Source organism: Triturus cristatus, chromosome 1_2 (assembly GCF_964204655.1).
Source record: "Triturus cristatus chromosome 1_2, aTriCri1.1, whole genome shotgun sequence".
Taxonomy (NCBI): Eukaryota; Metazoa; Chordata; class Amphibia; order Caudata; family Salamandridae; genus Triturus; species Triturus cristatus.
The window spans coordinates 1,111,100,844-1,111,120,616 of record NC_140580.1 but is presented as its reverse complement, the minus strand read 5'-3'; the positions used below and the strand labels follow the sequence as shown (position 1 = coordinate 1,111,120,616).

Here is a 19,773-nt window from a genome sequence, read left to right as displayed (position 1 = left end):
TTTCCCTAGGTGCCGGCAGAGCTAGGGTTAAAAAACTACAGCTAGGTACTTTGCAGAAAAAGGGTCATTTTTCGCTGTGAAATTGTGGCGTGTCAATGTTGCGTTTTGAGCCGTTTCCTTTCGTGGGCACTAGGCCTACCCATACAAATGAGGTACCATTTTTCTCGGAAGACTTCGGGGAACGTGGGATGGGTGGAAATTTGTGGATCAACGCAGATTACAGAACTTTCCACCACAGAAATGTGAGGGAAATGGGGGGTTTTCGACAATTACTTAGGTTTGCAAGGGAGTCTGGGTAAAAAAACCTGGTGAGAGGCAGTCAAGTCACCCCATCCTGGATTCCCCTAGGTGTCTAGTTTTTAAAAATGTATAGGTTTGTTAGGTTTCCCTAGGTGCCGGCAGAGCTAAGGTTCAAAAACTACAGTTTGGCACTTTGCAAAAAAGGGTCATTTTTGATTGTGAAAATGTGGTGTGTTCATGTTGCGTTGTGAGCCGTTTCCTGTTGTGGGCACTTTGCCTACCCACACAAGTGAGGTACCATTTTTATCGGGAGACTTAGGGTAATTCATATTTGTAAAGCAACTGCTATTACCAATTGACATTCGATATATTTCTGCCTTCCAAATGAAAGACAATGTGTAAAAAAATAAGTAATTTTGAAAAATGATCGATAATTCTCATGCTAGTATGAGTTTTCCCAGTTTCGGAAATGTGCAAATATCTACTGTTTCTAAACTCTACATTTTATTCCCATTTCAGAAATACATAGGTGGCTTTCATACCGATTTTTCCACGTATATATTTTCCCAGAATAATTGCTATATACCCGGTACATAATAAAAAACCATTGCAAGTCGCTGCTCAGTTTTTGGCTCTGGGTTCGTCGGCTTCTTGGTGAACCTACAAGTCCTATATATCCCCACAACCAGTAAAGTCCAGCAGATGTAATGGTATATTTCTTTTAAAGAGCTGTCTTGATTAGAAGAAGTTACAGGTGAAAACGTTGACACAAAAGGCTGTTTTTTTCAACTAATTTTCAATTTTTCCTATATTTAACTGTTAGTTTCTATAAAGAAACCTGGAAGGATCTACACAAATGACCTCTTGCTGAATTCAGAATGTTGTCTACTTTTCCAAAATGCATAGCTTTTATCCATTATTGCTTTCATACACATTTCTACCATTAACTGGAAGGGGGTTGAAAGCACAAAAAATAGCAAAAATAGGCAATGTCCCAGAAAAATGCCAAAACTGTGTAAAAAATGTTGCTTTTCTGACAAAAGTCTGCTTGTCCCTGAAAGATGGGAAGATGGTGATTTCAGCACTACAACCCCTTTTTTTGATTCCATTTGCAGGGAAAAAAACATGCTTTCTTCTGTAGCCCTTTTTTCGCATTTTTCCCCACAAAAACAAAATGTTGCTGTATTTTGGCTAATTTCTGGGTCCCCTCCAGGGGAACCCACAAGCCCTGGGTACCTTTAGAATCCCCATGGGAAAAAAGGACGCAAATTTGGTGTGGATACATTATATGGGTAAAAAGTTACAGGGGCCGAAACGCGAACTACCCCAAATAGCCAAAAAAAGGCTTAGCACGGGGGGGGAGGCAAGGCCTAGCAGCGAAGGGGTTAAGGGAAAGGTACGTATTGTTTGCCCAAGAACTAAAGAGCTTGAAAATCAAGTTGACATCCCAGAGCGACTCATAATGTGCGTTAGGGGGTCTTTTTAGTCTCACACCTTTCATTACTCTTCTTATTAAAGGATTACTGCCAATTGCCAAACTATTAACCAGAGCATGACCACAGGAAATTGCAGATCTATAACAATTGATCATCCTATAATAAAGACCAGAGTTAAAAGCATCTCTAGATTATTGGCAACCTATTGAACAAGGACTTCCATGGGATCCAGATCCCTTTCCACGCACCAACTACACCATTATTTCCAAACACCCCTGTATCTTTTTCTTGTTCCTGGGCCCATGAATCATCCAGTAAACCCTTAGCTTCTCCTGAAAGGCTACTTGATCCCCTGAAATCCTTCAAACAAGAAATTTAATCTTCCCCTGTAAGACCAAAGGGTGTTCCTCTCTGTCTGAACCCTGCAGTAGACACAAGGATACCAGGACCAGGTGTTGAATATCTACTGCAAGCTCAATCACTCCCAGGAACCAAACCTGAGACCTCCAAAAGGGAGTCACTAGAATAATGCTGCAGCGCTCTAATCTTACTTTCCACAGCACTCTCAGAATCATGGAGAATGGGGGAAAGGCATGTCCCTTGTTCCTTCCCCAGTACTGGAGAAAAGCATCCACAGCCACTGTTTTTGGATCCGGTCTCCAACCGAAATACAACGGTACTTGGAAGGTTAGTCTGCTTGCAAATATGTCAACCTGAATTGGCCCCCATAAGTCTTGTATCAGTGCGAAAACCTCTGGCTGTGGCATCCAATCACTGAAATCCCAGAGAAATCTAGAATTCCAATCCATCCTTATATTCTGAAGACCTGTAATATATATTTCGCTCTTAACACAATTTTGTGTTCCCAACCAAAATACCAAATTTGTTTTGCCAACTCTGCCAAGGCTTTCGACTTGCACCTCCCAATCGGTTTATGTATGAAACTGCTGTGAAATTGTCTAATCGAATCAGTGTGTTTGAATTTACCAACAAATCCTTGAAACTCATTAAGGCATTTAGACCAGACAACATCTCCAAACAATTTATGTGGAGTGACTGTTCCTCCTTTGACCATTTTCCACCTGTTTCTGAATTGCCTAGCTGGGCAAAGTCTGGAACATTCCCAAAGATGACCTTGCCATTCCATGCTTCAAGATTCCTCAGCCACCATTGCAGAGCCTCTCGAGCATCTTCTGATAGGGGGAGAGAATCCCCATACCAAAAACCTTTCCTTAAGCCCATACCTTTTAGTCTCTGTAGGCCCCTATAGTGTAGAGGGCCAGGGCAAATGGCCTGAATGGAAGATGACAAAAAACCCAGAACTCTCGCCAAATCTCTTAGAAAGTATTGATGCTTTGGACAAAACTGATCTCACCTCCTTTAACTTTGTCACTTTCTTGTGTGGAAGAACTAATTGAGATACAATTGATTCTACTTGGAAACCCAGAAACTCTATTGGGCGGATTACGAGTCTGGAGGTCTTGCGATCGCCAGACTCATGGTGGTGCAGCAGTGGTGGTCCCCCATGGTGCTAATTACGACTTCCAAAGTCGTACCACCACAGCGCAAAATTATGAGCAGGGACTGGCACAGTCCCACTCAGCATATCACAAGTTCTATCACCAACAGCCTTTTCATGGCAGAGCCCTGTCATGAAAAGGCTGGTGGTGCAAAACCAAAGGGGATCTATAAGCCCCCTATGGCCCCCCATCATGGGGAAACATTCAGGGGGGCACAACGGGTGGCCCCCTGTCTGTTTTCCCACAAAGTTCTAGCACGGCATGGACGGTGACGTCCATGCTGTGCTGGAACTTTTTTGCCATTCACATTGCGGTGCCTGTTTTCCAGGCACTGCCATGGGAAAGGTAAAGGACCACGGGCAGTATTAGAAGTTACACATTTTTAACTCGTAATACTGCCGGCAGTCCTTGCGCGGCTTTGGCGCAGCAGAGCCGGTGTTGAGCCGGCGCCGTTGCGCCAAAGACGTAATCGGGCCAAATGTTCTGTGTGGAGACCATTACAGACTTCTCTGTATTTACTATGAAGCCCTAGCTCTCCAAGAGCTCTATCATCCAATACAGATGCTTCACATGTCCTGGGACTTAATGAGGATATCATCTAAGTATATAATTAGTCAAACTCCTCTCTGTCTGAGGTAGCTTACCAAAGGACGAAGCACCTTGGTGAAACACCACGGAGTCGAAGACAGCCCAAAGGGCAGGCAGAGGACTTGATAAATAACGCCACTCCATGTGAAGCAAAGATACTTCTGGCTGTCCCTGTCCATGGGTATCATGAAGTAGGCATTTTTAAGGTCCATTATTGCCAGCCAATCACTGCCTGCAAAATGTCCCTCAACAGATGGATACCCTCCATCTTGAAATGTCTGTAGATTTAAAGCTTGTTTAATTCCCTTAAGTTTCTAACAGGGTGACAGCCTGTGTCTTTCTTTTTTATGAAAAAAACGTGCTCACAACGACCCCTGATAATTCCTGTTCTGGGGCCTGAATTAATGCCCCTCTGTCTAACATCTGGGACAGTTCTGAGTATATGAGAGATATTTTCTCTTAATCCAAAACTAACTCTTTTGGTCTTATCAATTGAACTGGACACTCCCAAAAGTCTACTCCGAAATAACCCTGGGCGGGTAACTAGGCTCCGTCAGCAGAGTTTATGTAGTTTTGCCTACTCCGCGTCCCGTTGCGAACGTGGAGTTCAGGCAAAACTACGACTCCATGGCGGAGGGTAGAGGAATTAAAATTAATTAAAAGGCACTTACCTGCCCCGTGGCTGCCTCCTACCAGACACCGCCACTCTCCTGCCTCCTCCTCGCCGGCCTGCTTCACTGATGACCCCTATGTTGTATGTCTTGCAAGTGTGCAAGCGGAAGACATATAACTTAGGGGTTATTAGTGAAGCAGGACGGCGAGGAGGAGGCAGGAGAGCGGCGATGTCCAGGAGGAGGCAGCCACGGGCAGGTAAATGCCTTTTAATTAATTTTACTTATTTTGGCTGGGGGAGGGCGCGGAACGTAGCAAAGTTCCACGGAGTTGCTTTCCAACTCCGTGGAACTTTGCGTAGATGCACTACGCCTCCTCTGCCCAGGGTTACTCTGAAACCTCCAGCGGTTTCTAACACCCAGGTGTCCTGTGTTATTTTTTTCACAATTGTGAATAAACAATCTTAACATTACCCCTACCTTTACGAGGGAAGAAGAAGTATGGTCACCTTAATATTCTGGTTTTGAGGTCCTAGACCTTCCTCCACAGTTTCTTGATATTCTCCCTCTCTGGGGTAAAAGTTTGAGTTTTAGTGGTAACCTCTGCCACAGGTACCCAAGCTTCTTTGTACTTGTGGGTAAAATTGGGACATAAACGTTCAATGGCTGACAGACAATCCCCTCCTGTCAGCCCTTCCAAAAATAGCCCGTAAGCCATAGACGCTGCGCATGATAGTTTGAGCCTTACTGAAAGCTGTGAAGGTGGAAATATATTTTCCTAGTGATTTCATGAAGTTTGATCATATATAAGACTCTTAGTATCCTCCATGTCCTCATTAATACCACCTTCTGTCTCTCCGTAATCAGTTTAGCATTACCATTACCCAGCCTACATATGGCACGCTGTGCCCAACCTCTCATAAGGTCAATGTTTATTGAACCATTCTTTCCCCTGGCATCGTCTGCCATATCTAAAATACGTGTGAGCAGGCCCAATATATCAAGGACTTTATCCTGACATTGTTTCAAACATTTTTCGATACACTTTCTGCGGTCCTTTCCGAATTTTAATAGAAAGGTTATAAGTTCTGGGTCCAGATTGGGTGTATTGCACACTTTATCCTCTGTAGAGGGTCTAGGACACTCAGTTAGTAATAAATTGCAAGTTTCCTTGTACAGTGGCTTCTTTACCCAATGAGTAAGGTACTTTGTCACGTGGTCCATTGTCCACCATTCCACGCTGCACGGATGTTTAATTGTAATGCGGTTAAACATCTCACCCTCAAAGGGGTCCTTAACCTCATGGGATGTAGAGGTGTGTGCTTCAGATCCTCATCTGGACACCCCAAGATATCATAGCTGTCCTGGGGATCAAATATAAATTCATCCATTTCCATATCATCATAGGCAATGTTCTGCACCAAGGAGTTAAGACTGCCCCGTGAATCTTTTGTGCCACGAAGGTCACTCCTTCCCATTATGCTGCTACGGACAATCTTTCTGTGTGCCCCGTCAAGGTGGCCTCTTTCTTTTGTACTGCTAAGAGCACCACTCTGTATTGTAGCGCAGAGGCATAGTTGAACGCCTTCTCAATATGTTTCCTCTTATGGGAAACCTTGCTCCTTCTCTGGGGTTCAAAGGTAGATGGGAATCTCCATCTGAGAGGGAAAAATAATTCTCCTCTACAGGGGTCCCCCTCTTCTTCTTAGTGAATGCGGCATCCACCACCTCTTTCACTGAGGACCTAAGTTCCTCCTCTAAAAACCTTTTTAAGGATTCTGCCATGAGCTCAGATACTTCATGGGTTTGAGGGTTAGTGGCCTCAATAATTGGTATGGTAGGTAACTTAGAATTTATAAGTCTTGGGTGCCTGGGGTGCCCAGGAAAATCTACTCACAGTTTGTTAAGAACAACAAGTGCTGGTTTCAGAATTTAATAGCACTTTCTCAAGCAAAAGAAGAGACAACTTTTTTAGTTAATTTGCCCATTTTGCTATTAGGTGGAAGCAAAGATCCTTTATAAACAAAAATGTGAGAATGGAGGAACTGCCCGAAGCCTCTGATGTCCTCTATCAGAAGCCAAGAGGTCATGCCCCCTTTAATCTCCTTCATATCTACAGCATATTTCAGGTTGCAGACTTTTGCCACTACAATATCGGCGACTATTTTACTTTCTTAATTAAGCCCACGCCGATAAACCAATAAATCATTAGCAATTACATTTACCTGGCCCAACCGTAAATTAGATGGGCATATTACAAAATGCACTAAAAATCGATATTTCAACTGGTATAATAATAACAAATATTCAGTAATTGTTATAAAATAAACAGTAGCATAATAAAGTATATTTGTTAAGTCAGTAAAGGATAAAAGAAATTCATGTACTTATCTTGCTGAGAAGCAGCTAATAAAAGCGGATGTTTTATGATGTATTACTATTCTTTAAAGGGCTGTATGTTGGGGCAGCAATAAAAGCTTTTTGCATAATGGTAGCCTCTACTCTTGTAATGAAATCCAGGAAAGTTTACATGTCTTGGGGCCCTCAACTATCAACTCTTCTTCAGAAGATATTCATGATCACGAATCTATGTGTTTAGAAACAGCAAGACATGAAGAATATGACAAATTAATGAGCTTCTTAGTAAACAGATTTTTTTTACTTCAAAACTCAACAGAACATGAACCTTTGTAAATGCCTTTGAACATTCGTCCGAAATGGTGACGGATTATGGTATATTGATAGTAAAACTTCACAATGCTGCAAATGGGAAACTCAAAGTTAAAAAAGTATATAGTACAACCCATCATAAAGTAAACTAAAGAATACAACAATATTTTCAAGTTGGGTGCACCTCTTAGTTGTGAGGTTAAAAAAAAAGCAAAAACACATTGATTCACCTGAACAGTAACTAAAAACAGCAACACAGCCTGAAACAGCAACACAACCTGAAGCCATCTAGCAGAATACATTATGCAATGTATTAAAAAGGAAAAACACATGTTATGGCCTGATGTATGAAAGTGGCTGATTGCTGCAGTTTTTGCTTGTGCTCCCACCAACCTATCTCTTTGTTGTGTGAATGTTCATGGCCCTAGTATCACAAAGGGATTTTATGGCAAGACAGGAAGCTAGCATTTTGAGTTAAACCTTTCATTCACTCTTTTGAGCAGCAACACTTAAAGGTACCCAGAATTAGAACTTAGAAAAATCGAACTTTCAAGTCCTCTAAAATCCCTCTGTCCACCATTTTCTTTCTCTTTTATTTGCTGCTTCTAAACAGATAAGTGTGATAGATAAGACGATTACTTATAAAGTTTTAGAATAGATGTTTATTATAGAGATTAAGTGTGGATATAAATTGTTTGCTTTGCATAAGGTTTGTAATTGTAACCCAATTTAGGGGTGTCATTTTTATTTCCTTAAGGTACTACTAGTGTAAAGAAAGTTATAAACTAGGAGAAAACATAGATTAACAGATTTTTACAAACATAAAATATTGATTCAAATGGTTGGCAATGATTATAAATATGAAGGTATTTTAATAAGGCAAAATGTTATTAAAATTGTTACCGTATGATAACGCACACCGCGTGCACTACTGGTTCATTTTCAAAGCCGAAACGGGCAGGATCAGAATACCTGATGGAGCAGCCATCTTGAATTGGGCTACGCATCGCAAATGATGTGTTTAAAAACATTTCTATAGGAATTAGAGTGCAGAATGTCGGCACAGTGCTTGTGAGGCATTATTTTACAGGAAATAAAGTGTGTTACAGCAGCGCTGTATACACATCAGGAGACAGAACTTTTTGGGCATCTGGTTGCCTAGCAACGCATTCTCCGTAGAGATCGTTGTGAAGCACAACACAGCAACTGAGCATCTGATAAATAAATAACTTCAGGAAGGAAAAATATAGGGAATTTTATAAATAATTCAATACAGAGAGTAAAATAAACTCTAAAGAAAATAAAAATGAGTGAACTAGCTTCAGGGGAGTTGAGTCAGGAGGAATTAATGAGAAAAATAATATCTCAAGAGATGCAATTGGCAGTTAAAGAGACGGTTTAAGAAATTTTGAAGAACAAGAGACCATATAAAAAACAGGAGGATGAGGAATATTTTTCAATCTGTGAACGAGAAGGAGATTTCAATAGGGTTCCACGTGGAAAGTGTTTAAAAAAGAGAGAGCATTTAAAAATGCAAACAAAAGGAAAGGAGTCGCGAGTGGCTCACAAAGATTTGATGTCCAGAGCGACATGCAGGATGGACAGTCTAGCTCTGCAAATGAAGAAGAAAAATATGATGATTTGGAGCAAAGGGGCAAACGTAACGATCTAGATGAGAACATTTTAGATTTAAACTATAACGATCATATGGAAAAGGAATTAAAGGACAGCTATAAGAATAGATAAAAAGGAAAGAGATCAATAGCTGATCCAATGGTGACAAATTATTTGATCCGAAAGACACTCAGCACCCAAGGAGTAAAGGTTGGTGCCACTAGAACATGTGGCTGAATATATAAAACACTGGATAAGAAAACCTTTGGAAAGGATGAAAGAAATAATATGAGTGCAGAATGCTTGCGTCCAATTATAAAAGATAAGGTGACTGCTACACCTAATATTGACACTGAATTGAATACTTATTTTTTCAAGATGGGTAGAGACAATAGGAAAGGATTAGAAAAATTATTAAAACAATACCAGGACAGAGTTTTGAATATTCTTGGTCGACTGGCTAGAATGTCTGACTTGGTGAGAGAAGCCTAACTTAAGGGCTTCGATTTAAGTATATTCCTTTTGAGAGGGCGGTGTCAGAGAGACATTTGTTTGCTAGGCAACACTAATGCTGGTCTTTTGGCACAATGTTACAAAACTATTTTTACGTGCATCAACCCGAAGTTAGGAGATTTGGGTATGAAAGAATCAAGTGACGATGCCAAAGTGCTCCTATTTAATGAGGGTATGGTTAAAAGTATAGGAAAGTATGTGCAGACTTTCCCCAGTCTAGATAAGTCACAGTTTTCCATAAACTTTTTTTTCGGGAAAGAGTTTTTATGGGAGGCCTGGGAAGAGAGGCAAACTCCCAGCCCTGGATACTATAAGTCTCCTAATACAGGAAATCAAGGAAGTGGTTATTATCGACCAAATCCAGGATTCTATCCCCAAAGAGGGGGAGGGAGGAAGAGCTAGACCTTCTCGGGTCAGGAAAAAATGTGAATACAGGACAGGATGTGTATATAGAAAGATTTTGGTTTACCCAAAAAAAGGTGCGAGGAAGGCTAAAGTATATTCAGAAGCAATGGGAAGAAATAACGTTAGATCCATGTATATAAAACTAAAAAAAATCAGGTTATCAAATAGATTTTGAATCAGACCCAATCCAAATAAAGGAGCCCAAGGAGTTAATTTTTCAAAAAGATCAAGAGAATATTGTACCAGAAGAGGTGGCGCAAAAAATGCAATAGTGGAAATAGGACAAAGTAGGTTATGTCAGTACCCAGTTTTAAATGATGGAGACCGGTAATGAATGTAAAGAATTTGAGCGTTTTTACAACAGACAGACATTTAAAAATGGAAGGTATTAATCTCCTCAGAGATATGTTACAAGAAAGGGACTGGTTAGTGAAGTTGGATCTCAAAGACACCTATTTCCCGATGCCAATAAACCCAAAGAGTCAGAGATTTTTACAATTCAAGTGGAAAGCCAGTATGTATCAGTTCTACCCTTTGGCCTGTCTTCAGCTCTTTGGTGCTTTACAAAGATTTTGAGACCTGCAGTGGTTTATTTGAGAGAAAGGGGTGTAAGTGTGATATTCTAGTAGAATGATATTTTGATTATGAGTCAAATTCTGGAAGAGTTGAAATCTTATTTACTTTTACTAAGAGGGTTCATAGAGTCACTAGGATTCATAGTAAATGTGGATAAATCAGTTCTGAATCCGAGCCAAAGACTGGAGCTTTTAGGATTTGTAGTAGATACAGTGACTAGTCAGTTACAGCTTCTAGTAAAGTACATATGGAAAATAAGAGAAGAGGTGAAGTATGTGATAAGGAAAGAGGAGATAAAGTTGAGGGATTTTGCATCTGATTGGTCTACTCTCATCTTCGATACAAGCAGTTTTTCCAGGAGCTTTACATTATAGAGCATTACAAAGATTAAATATGCCGGATTAGCAAAAAGTAGAATGGTATGGAGACAGAATAATAAATAACATGGAAGCCAGGGAGGAGTCGAAATGGTGGATGGAAAATTTGAAGGAATGGAATGGTAGAGGATTTATTCTGGAAACAGATGCCAGTATTTCAGGACAGGGAGTGCTGTGTTCAGGTCAGGAGACAGGGGGAGTCTGGAACTTGATGGAAAAGGAGAAACATATAAATTGTTTGGAAATGAAGGCAGGTCTGTTTGCCCTACTCCATTTGAGACAGCAGATACAAGGTAAGTCAGTATTATTGAAAATGGAAAATGTTACTGCAGTGACTTATTTCAACAAGTTAGGGGGCAGCAGATCAAAGAATTTAGCCAACTTAGAGAAGGAAATGTGGTATTTTTTTTTGGGAACACGAAATGTAATTGAAAGCAGAGTATTGACCAGTGATCTACAATGTTGTGGCAGATTGGAATTCCAGACATCTGACTGATTGCAGTGAATGGAAGTTGCAGAAGAAGTATTTCAAGGAGATACAGAAATGTTTGGGCTCATTAGGGGCAGATCTGTTTGCTTCGAGGTTAACTTTTCAGCTGAAACATGACATCAGCTGGAGACCAGATGTCAGGGCTAAGTAACTTTCGGAACATCACAGGAGCAGAATGATGACAGTTCCCAACTCACCTCTCACCTCTCAATACGTCCCTGTCAGGTTTTGATTAATCCTTTACAGGTAAGTACCAGGGGGGGAAAGGGGAATGGGATAGAGAAGAGACTGCCCGTTTGTTCTTCTGTTAGTTCTCTGCCTAGTCTTCTTCTTTCTTCTTATGAGACTGTTGACAAATACATTTCTATCATACTCTTACTTAACATCTAAAACTCATGTAAACATAAATGTTATAACTTGTCTTACCAGGAACCTTTCATGGGCTTGCCTCTCTTCTAACTTCTCGTATGTTGCTTATTGGTATACATTTGGTGAGAAGTCTTTCTAATTAGCATTTTCTTATCTGTTTACAGGAAGTGCCAGAACTCTTCTATGTCTGTTTCTCAACAAGGAAAAGAACAAGGTAAGTTTACATTTACTGTGGTTTCTACCCTTACATAATCGTTTTTTAACCTTCTCTAACTTACTTTTGTAGAGTCCTAGCAATCTCTTAATAAGTCTTCTTCTTAGTTACTACTGAATCCAATATGAACGATTGGCTTTGAGTAGTAGTCACACTGGTTCTTAATTGTTGGTTGAAACGTATCGTATTCTCGTTAATTTCTTCTACACTCCAGAGTTTAACACTGAGTCGCGTGATACTGCTCACACGCTCTTCAGTAATGACCAGATTCTCTTATGCTGACTCTACTGTCGAGGATTTCACACAAATTACCCAACTCTTCAAATAATGTACAAATAAGGTTTGAAAAGGACACGTGAGAAAAAGCGTGGAATATTCTCTAATCACTGTTGCTAAATAAGGAACACTATTCTAGTTCCTGCATCAAGTTTTTGTACTACAGTTTTTCCTTGCGTGAAGTGAGCGTCTCCGAAAAGAGACGCTACTTCTTTAGACTTGCGCGCTGCTTCCTGACTGCTTTCTGAGCATGCGTCTAAAGACTTCACTAACCTGGAATTTCAGGAACCTTAGGAACCCGACTCCGATGAACCCGATGTCCCAAGAACGGCACCTGACTAACTTCTTCGTGACGGTATACAAGGTAGGTCTGAACCCGGGAAAGCTCTCGGTGAAGTGCGCCATAGAACGTTGGTGAGCACTTCACCCGAGCTTCACTTAGTGTGGGATAAAAGCTAGACCGCTAAACTGCGGGTATGCTGGCGGCCATCTTAGATGTCCAGCGTCGCCAGCATACTCGCCAACTAAAAGCACAGTGAGATTTAAATGTGGAATGCTGTGTAGAAGGGGCAGACACAAGGGCTACAACAGGGTCACGAGGAGGAAAGCTCCCGTGAACCCTGACACCAGATCAGGTGAAATTGAAGTCTATGCATTCATGCAGGATTGGACATGGATGAAGGTGTATGCATTTCCACTGTTTTCCATGATTCAGGTGATGTTATTACAGTGCAGGAAACAGAATGTTAGATAGTGTTAGTGACTCCATTTTGGGAAACTCGGGCTTTGGTTCCTACGGTGTTGGAGAGGGCTATGGAGATGCCTTATTTGATCAGGTCATGCAAGGGTCTCTTAAAAGCAGTGGAAGAAAGGGAGCATCTTCTAGTGGAGTCAGGTTTGCTCAACCTTCTAGTCTGGAAATTTTCACGGAATCAGAAATATTAACAGACCTTTTGGCGACAGTTTCAGGGTTACTCAATGAATCTTGAGCACCAGGATCCAAGGAGTGATATAGAAGTGCATGGGGAGATGGGTTAAATTGGTGCTTGGAAATAGATTTGGATCCCATGGAGGCTGATAAAGTAGAAGTGGTGAATTTTTTAGCAAAATTGTTTGACAAAGGTCTATCTTACAGAACCGTCAATTGTTATATATTGGCTGTGGCAGCAGGAGATTCTTTAATTCAGGGAATTTCTGTTGGAAGAGGTCCATTAATTTGTAGAGTAATGAAAGGGATTAGGCTAAAAAGACCTACGAAGCCTCTGTATCAGTCTCTTCGGGATGTGGACTTTGTTTTAGGGTTGTTTCAGAAATGGCCTAGTAATAAATACTTAGGAGTGTGAGAATTGACATGGAAACTAGGGTACTATGTTGTGTTTAATTTATTTCAGAAGAGTGTCAGACGTAAGGGCATTAGAGATTTTGAATAGATTTTTTCTACCTACAGGGGTGTTATTCAAAATATAGAAAAACTAAATAACAATATCAACTTCTAAGTTTAGGTAATTCCCCGAAATTGTGTGTGGTAAGATCCAAAAGGAATATGAAGCTAGGATGATAGAAAAAAGATGTTCAGGAGTGGATTAGTTACTGATTTATTTATAAATGTTTCATATAGCACGAACATGGCCCATGAAGGTATCATAGCGCTTTCCAAATGGTCATTTGGAACAGTACAATTAAAGCAAACCGCAACTATTCTTATGAGCAACCATGGTTAGTGGGGTTAAGTTGGTAATGAAGGAGGCAGGTATAAATTTGGATGAGTATAAGGCGCATTCCGTCAGGGGTGCCATGGCGAGTGAAGTATTGATGTCTGGAGGGAGTTTGGAAGACATTTTGAAAGCAGCACATTGATCACATGTAGCTATATTTAGGAAATTTAGTTTTAGACCTATAGATTACGTTTCATGCTACTCTATGAGAAACTTTGAGCATGTATAATGCTAGCTTCATGTCTTGCCATAAAATTGGGATTCTTGAAGGTTTCTTGTGTTTAGAATTGCGATTCTATTAAAGACAAGGATGCTAGCATATCCCGACACACTCTTCCCAAAACTTGGGAGGAGGTGTTTTTTTTTTTTTTTTAAACGAATAAAATACAGTGTTAAAGATTGTTTAGGAGACTAATACGATTTATTAACAAGATTGTTTCAGGGAAAAGATATATTATGAGTTTATTTTTTCAGAACAGTTACATTTACAAGATGAGATTAAGAAGAATCAGAAGTACAATTTAAGACGAGAAACAAAAGAGGAAAACATGATGGACAGAGGGATTTAAGAGGACTTGAGAGTTCTATTCATTGTGATGTATGTCTAACTTTTAAGTTTTGCTGCTCAGAAGAGTAAATAAAAGGTTTAATGCATAGTGCTAGTTTCCATGTCTTTACTTAAATCATGATTATAAATACAGAAAAACCTTTAATAATCGCCATTCCATTCCAACCTTCACATTGGTAAACGGTCTCTTTGTATTTTAGCTCCTGTCCCTACAAGGAATTTATCTGGTAATGAAAACTCTCTATGTGTAACCACTTTTCTGTGCAAATATTCACAGAAATCAACTCTTAATTTTCAACATGTATAATCCTTTTGACATTTCTAATTCTTTCCTGGGAAGCTACTCTCTTATGCTGCTAGGTTAGCCCTCATAGCAGTGCCCTTTTAAGGATTTATGGTGCCATGGACAAGACATATTTTTCCTCCCCCTGTTCAGAACCAACTTACGTTTATCACCCATTTTCAACATATTCAAATTCTCATAAAACCAAACAATATAGAGTTGTATTTTAAACTCTCAGAAACAAGTAAATTCAAAAACAGTTGAAAGCCCAAGCAGCCTGGAATCCACTATCCAAACAGAACCAGAAGACCACAAACTAATCCCCCTTGTCCTCTGGCATTCTCTGAGTATGTTCCACCATTGCATTGGCTGAAATGTGACAATTTTCTCCTCAATGTAATTCCCTTCTACTTCCCCTGCCATTGCACCTCTCCTCGTCTTTCCATTTGCACAGTTCTCTGACCAGTCAGTGATGTTCAGCTTTGCCAAGAATGGAAATGGGAGGGAGCAGGAGACAGGGCAAGGACAGATTTATAAAGTGAATGGTATAGTGAGAGAAGAGAATTAGAGAGATACGTGAGGTGGTGACATAGATGAAGTAGACTGTGAAAAGTGAGGTAGGCAGGGATGTAAAGAAAGAGTTAGGTATAGCAAGAGAGTCACAGAGATAAGTAACATTCAATGGTAAGGATCAAAGGGAGAGTAAACTATAGAAAGGATAATACAATATAACCTTATAGTCTGCTGCCGAGGGCTATACTGGTTGTTAAGAGCCCTGAACCCAAGTTATAGGGCTGGGTTGCAGGAGAGAGTCTATAACAAGGGTAAGGGGCTTTAATAGTATAGCCCTTGGCACAAGGGCTATAAGGCTATTAGAACATTCCACCCACTAAGGGCAGAATGCTCTACCTTTAAAAAGGGAGAAACAGGAAAACATACATTGGAATGCAGGAGCAGGAGGATTATACCCGCCATTATAAGCCCAGAGCAACTCTCTTGTATTCAATAGAGCTCCCAGCTTTCTAGTGTTCTAATGTAGAGTGAAAGGGGGATGGGAAACGCCAAGAGGTGAGCTAGATAGAAAAGTAAGATATACAAAGAGATGAGTTGGAGAGAATTAGACACAAAGCAAGTTAGAGGTAGATGTAAGATGGAGAAACTAGAGAGGGAGAGAGAGGAGCACTATCAAAAATGAAGTATAAAATGACAGAAGAGAATAGTGAGGCAGAGAGAAAGATAGAAAGAGTGGTTATGAATAGGAAGAGAAATGAGGTGCAGAGGAAAAAGAGGAGAAGCCACGAGACAGAGTGGGATGAAAAATAGAGGTGAGGTTGATACAGTAGCAGAGAAAGAGCATGGCTAGAGAGAGATTGGTGAGGTACAATGAGGAGTAGAGAGTTGAGGCAGGGATTAGTATAATTATAGAGAAATATAGAGACGGGGGGTACACAAGGCAAGCTGAAATAGAGAAGGAGGTATAGAGAGATGAAAGAGAAAGGAGGTAATGATAGGTAAAAAGAAGTTTAGAGAAAGAGAGGCTATGAGAAAGGAATAAAGTCGTGAGTGATGTGAGGTAGAGGGAAAATATATGAAAAGAAAGTGGGTGTGGAGAAGCAAGGTAGTGAAAGAATGGTGAGGTAAATTGAAAGGCTAGGTAGTGAGAGATATGTGTGGTAGACAGAGAAATTGGGTAGAGAAAGTGATAAGTTGGAGTGTGGTGAGGTACAGAGAAGCAGGGGTGAGTTAAAGAAATAGGAATTTGAGAAAGAGGGGAAGTAGATAGAGGAGAGATACAGGGTGGTGAAATGAAAACAGAGAAATGAGATGCAGAGACAGGTGAGTTCACGAGAACTGGGGTTATGAGAGTGGAGAGAAAGGTTGTGAGAGAAGGACAGACAGGAGGGGCAGGGAGAGATGTACTAAAATAGATGAAATAGACAGAGGTGATGTAGGGATCAAGGGTAGGTACATTAAGATATAGAGCTAAGTAGAGTTTTATAATGTGGAAAGCATCCGATTTAGAACCATTTATCATGAATGAATATGAATAAGTATTTACATAAAGTATTAATCTAATACTGTGTACTTGTGTGGTGCCTCTGAATTAAGTGTAATTCATTTTAATAACACCAAGAGGGTAGCTGGTGGTTTGAGGAGCACCAAGCACTGGACACGTTTGCTCCAATTACCTTAGATAACTTTTTTTTATTAATGTGAATCTTCCTAACACCACTTCAGAAATAAAAGTATGTCATAACTAAATAATGCGATCTTGTGGATGTATGAGCCACATGTAATGCCCCTAAAAGAATCTAAAATTCTTATGTGGTTCATCAGAGGTTCAGTACTCACATCAAAGAGTAGTCAGGACCTGGGTATTCCTGACTACTACTTCCATGCAAAGCAATAGAGGTGGATGTGGCGGTGAACTCCACTATAATCTCACCAAGGAATTCTTCCATGACTTTCTTCAGAAAGTACCAATCCACCCAATCAAAAGCCTTTAATACTGAGTGACTCACCAATGCTAGGACCTTCCTTATCTTAAGATTCTAAACCAGGTGTCTTTTCCTGCATACATTGTCATGTGTCTGTCTGCCTTTGGTAAACCCACATAAATCAGGGTGGATCGCATCTGGGAGTGCCTGCTCTAGTCTGGTAGCTAGGATATTTGTGCATTATTTGGCATCAATATTAAAGTAAATTCAAAGTGTCAAAAAGAAGCACAAATTTAGGGGCCAGTAAGGCAGAGTAGGCCTTGTAAGATAGATCAATAAACCAATTCAACTAGTGCCATATCAATGAATTAATTGCTCTTTTACCTTTTTTGATAATGATGGGTTCTTCCACAAATAAGGACTCAGAAGGAGGCATCTTTGGAATCTTTGGCCTAGAGACATAATTGCCCTGTTCCGCAGGAGAAGTTTGCTCAGTGGTATCTTTCTTGATCATCAGCAAACTCCCACCCACCAATCTAATATTTTTACATAGGATTATTCTACTTCCTCTCTTAGGTAGTGGACCAGAAAAGTCCCAACTTTATTACCCTTGTCATATGAAGTTTTCTTTAAGTGAAGAAGTGTACCCTCTTCCTTACTGGTGAATATTGTTCTACAGTGACCCCTTTTATGTTTCATCATCTTTCTTAATAATGGCCTGGTGTTTGTATTCAGATTCAGGTGGCTTCAGCTCTTCCACCAATTTCAAAAGGTCTAATCAGTGGATTCTTCATAGTCTTGCCATTGCAGCTTTGAACCTGTCTCTCATAACCACCTTAAAAACATAGTATATTCTTGTCTCAGACACCTCCTCTGTCACGTTATTCTCAAAATAATCCTTAATATGAATTGCCTTTTCTTTTTTAATGATCAGATACCTTATTAGTGTTGAGTGCGAGATCCAGTGTCCATTTAAAGGCAATAACACTGAGGTCCATAACTAATAAGACAGGAGTAGGGTCTGATATTGAAGCCACTCCCACGCCACATCTGAAACTAAGGAGATTAAACTGCGGGTTACTGGCACCTTGTATACACAGGAGGAGGTGTGACGTGCAAGTGAGAAGAATGAGCACCGTCTACTGTCCAGGTTCAATTCTCACCAAATATCTCAGGACATCTAATCAAAGCTTCAATCATCTGGAAAAGACCGTAGATCAGCTGACATTCCTGCCCGAACTGTCCTTAGCCGTGCCCTAGACAGAATTAAGTACCCGGTCAATATAACTTCTCTAGCCACAAAGCCAGCTAGCACTTGCAGAAAGTTTTACAACCATTTAGCTTGGCCCAGGTTTGTAATGTAAATATTCACAACAATTATACTCTTACCGCCACAGATGCCCCATACCATTAAATAAACCCCTTCCTTGTCTCTATTGCAATCAGATAGCCCATTATGGAAAATAGCGCCACCCCATTGCACCTAGTAACCCATTTGCTTGCAATACTTTTCTCCCTTATGTCCCTTGTCACTAGGCTTGATAAAAGTGTCACCTGGGTATGGGGTCTAACTCTAAGGATATTGGAGCTTGACTTTCCCCTGTAATCACTGTAAATCATAATCTTCCAAGTGTAATGGTCTTCTCCTGAAACAGGAGCTACTGCAAAACTCCTTGTGGCTGGATTCAGGATGGTCCACAAGATCACGAGCTCCATCACACTCATATGATGGAGGAAGAGATAAGCAAGCAGCGTCACCAAAGAAGTCATTCTTCTCTCCTCACCTCGACAACTGTGACATACTCCACACTCCTCCATCCCTCGGCATAACTACATTCTTTTTCACTTGAATGATGCCTTTCAGACACCAATACTTAGATCTACCTTTTGGCTCCCACACAGGTTTCTTCACAAAACCCAACTCACCCACACTCCACTTCCTACCACACACACCATGCTTACCATCAAACTGATTTTTATGCCCCTTCTGGTGATCTTTGACTGCTTGGAAGTCCACCACTTCACACGTTTCCTACTATCCAACCATGCTGGTTTGAGTTTAGAACCAGCAAACCTAACCTTCAAACACTGGAAGGGTGGGACGTTACTTATTACATTGGGAGTATACAATGTTCCCACAACTTCTCACAGAGAACTATCTTGAGAGATACCCTGTTCTGCAGTGCAGTTTGGACACATGCCCTAACAAGATGGTTAATGCTTTCCTCAATACCCTTCACCTGAAAGAATACAAGGTGGTGCAATGATGTACAATGGTATGCTCATCTAAAAATTCCTTCATCTCTCCAGACATACATTGCGCACCATTGTCAGTGATGATGGTTTTAGGTATGCCTTTGCATGCAAACACATCTCTCAGGAACTCCAAAACTCTCCTGGTGGTTATTGGGTTTACATACAGAACTCTAAAACCCTCCTAGTGGTTATAGGGTTTACACAACAGACAGAACCCCAGTTAGATGTATAATCCACCAAAACTAGGACAAATCTTTCTCCTGGTGACAACAATTCAAAAGGGCCCACAATTTCCAGCCCCAGTTTGCTCCAAGGCTCTACAGGTATTTCAGCAGGAGACAGTGGGGCTGTCCTAGCTGACCTAGACTTCTCATTACCCACACACTGAAGGCAATACTGCGCCACACGTTCCACCTCTCTGTCCAAACTAGGCCACCAATAGCGCTCTCTCACCTTGGACTTGATCAGGTTCCTTCCCAAATGCTCCTCATGAGCGAGATTGACCATTTTGTTCCACAATCCCCTTGGTGGAACTAACCGACCCTCACAGCATAACTCCCCAATAACAATACTCAGTTACTCTCTGATATTCCAGAAAGCCTTGGTATCTCCTC

General features: G+C 40.7%; 1 long non-coding RNA gene across 1 annotated transcript in view; it reads left to right on the top strand.

Moving 5' to 3' along the window:
* Positions 1–19,773, top strand: part of LOC146868772 (uncharacterized) — a 175,861-nt gene that overhangs the window by 23,589 nt on the left and 132,499 nt on the right. Inside the window, exon 2 of the long non-coding RNA XR_014966423.1 lies at positions 11,574–11,623. This is a non-coding gene — a long non-coding RNA (uncharacterized LOC146868772). The remainder of the gene's footprint in view (positions 1–11,573; positions 11,624–19,773) is intronic.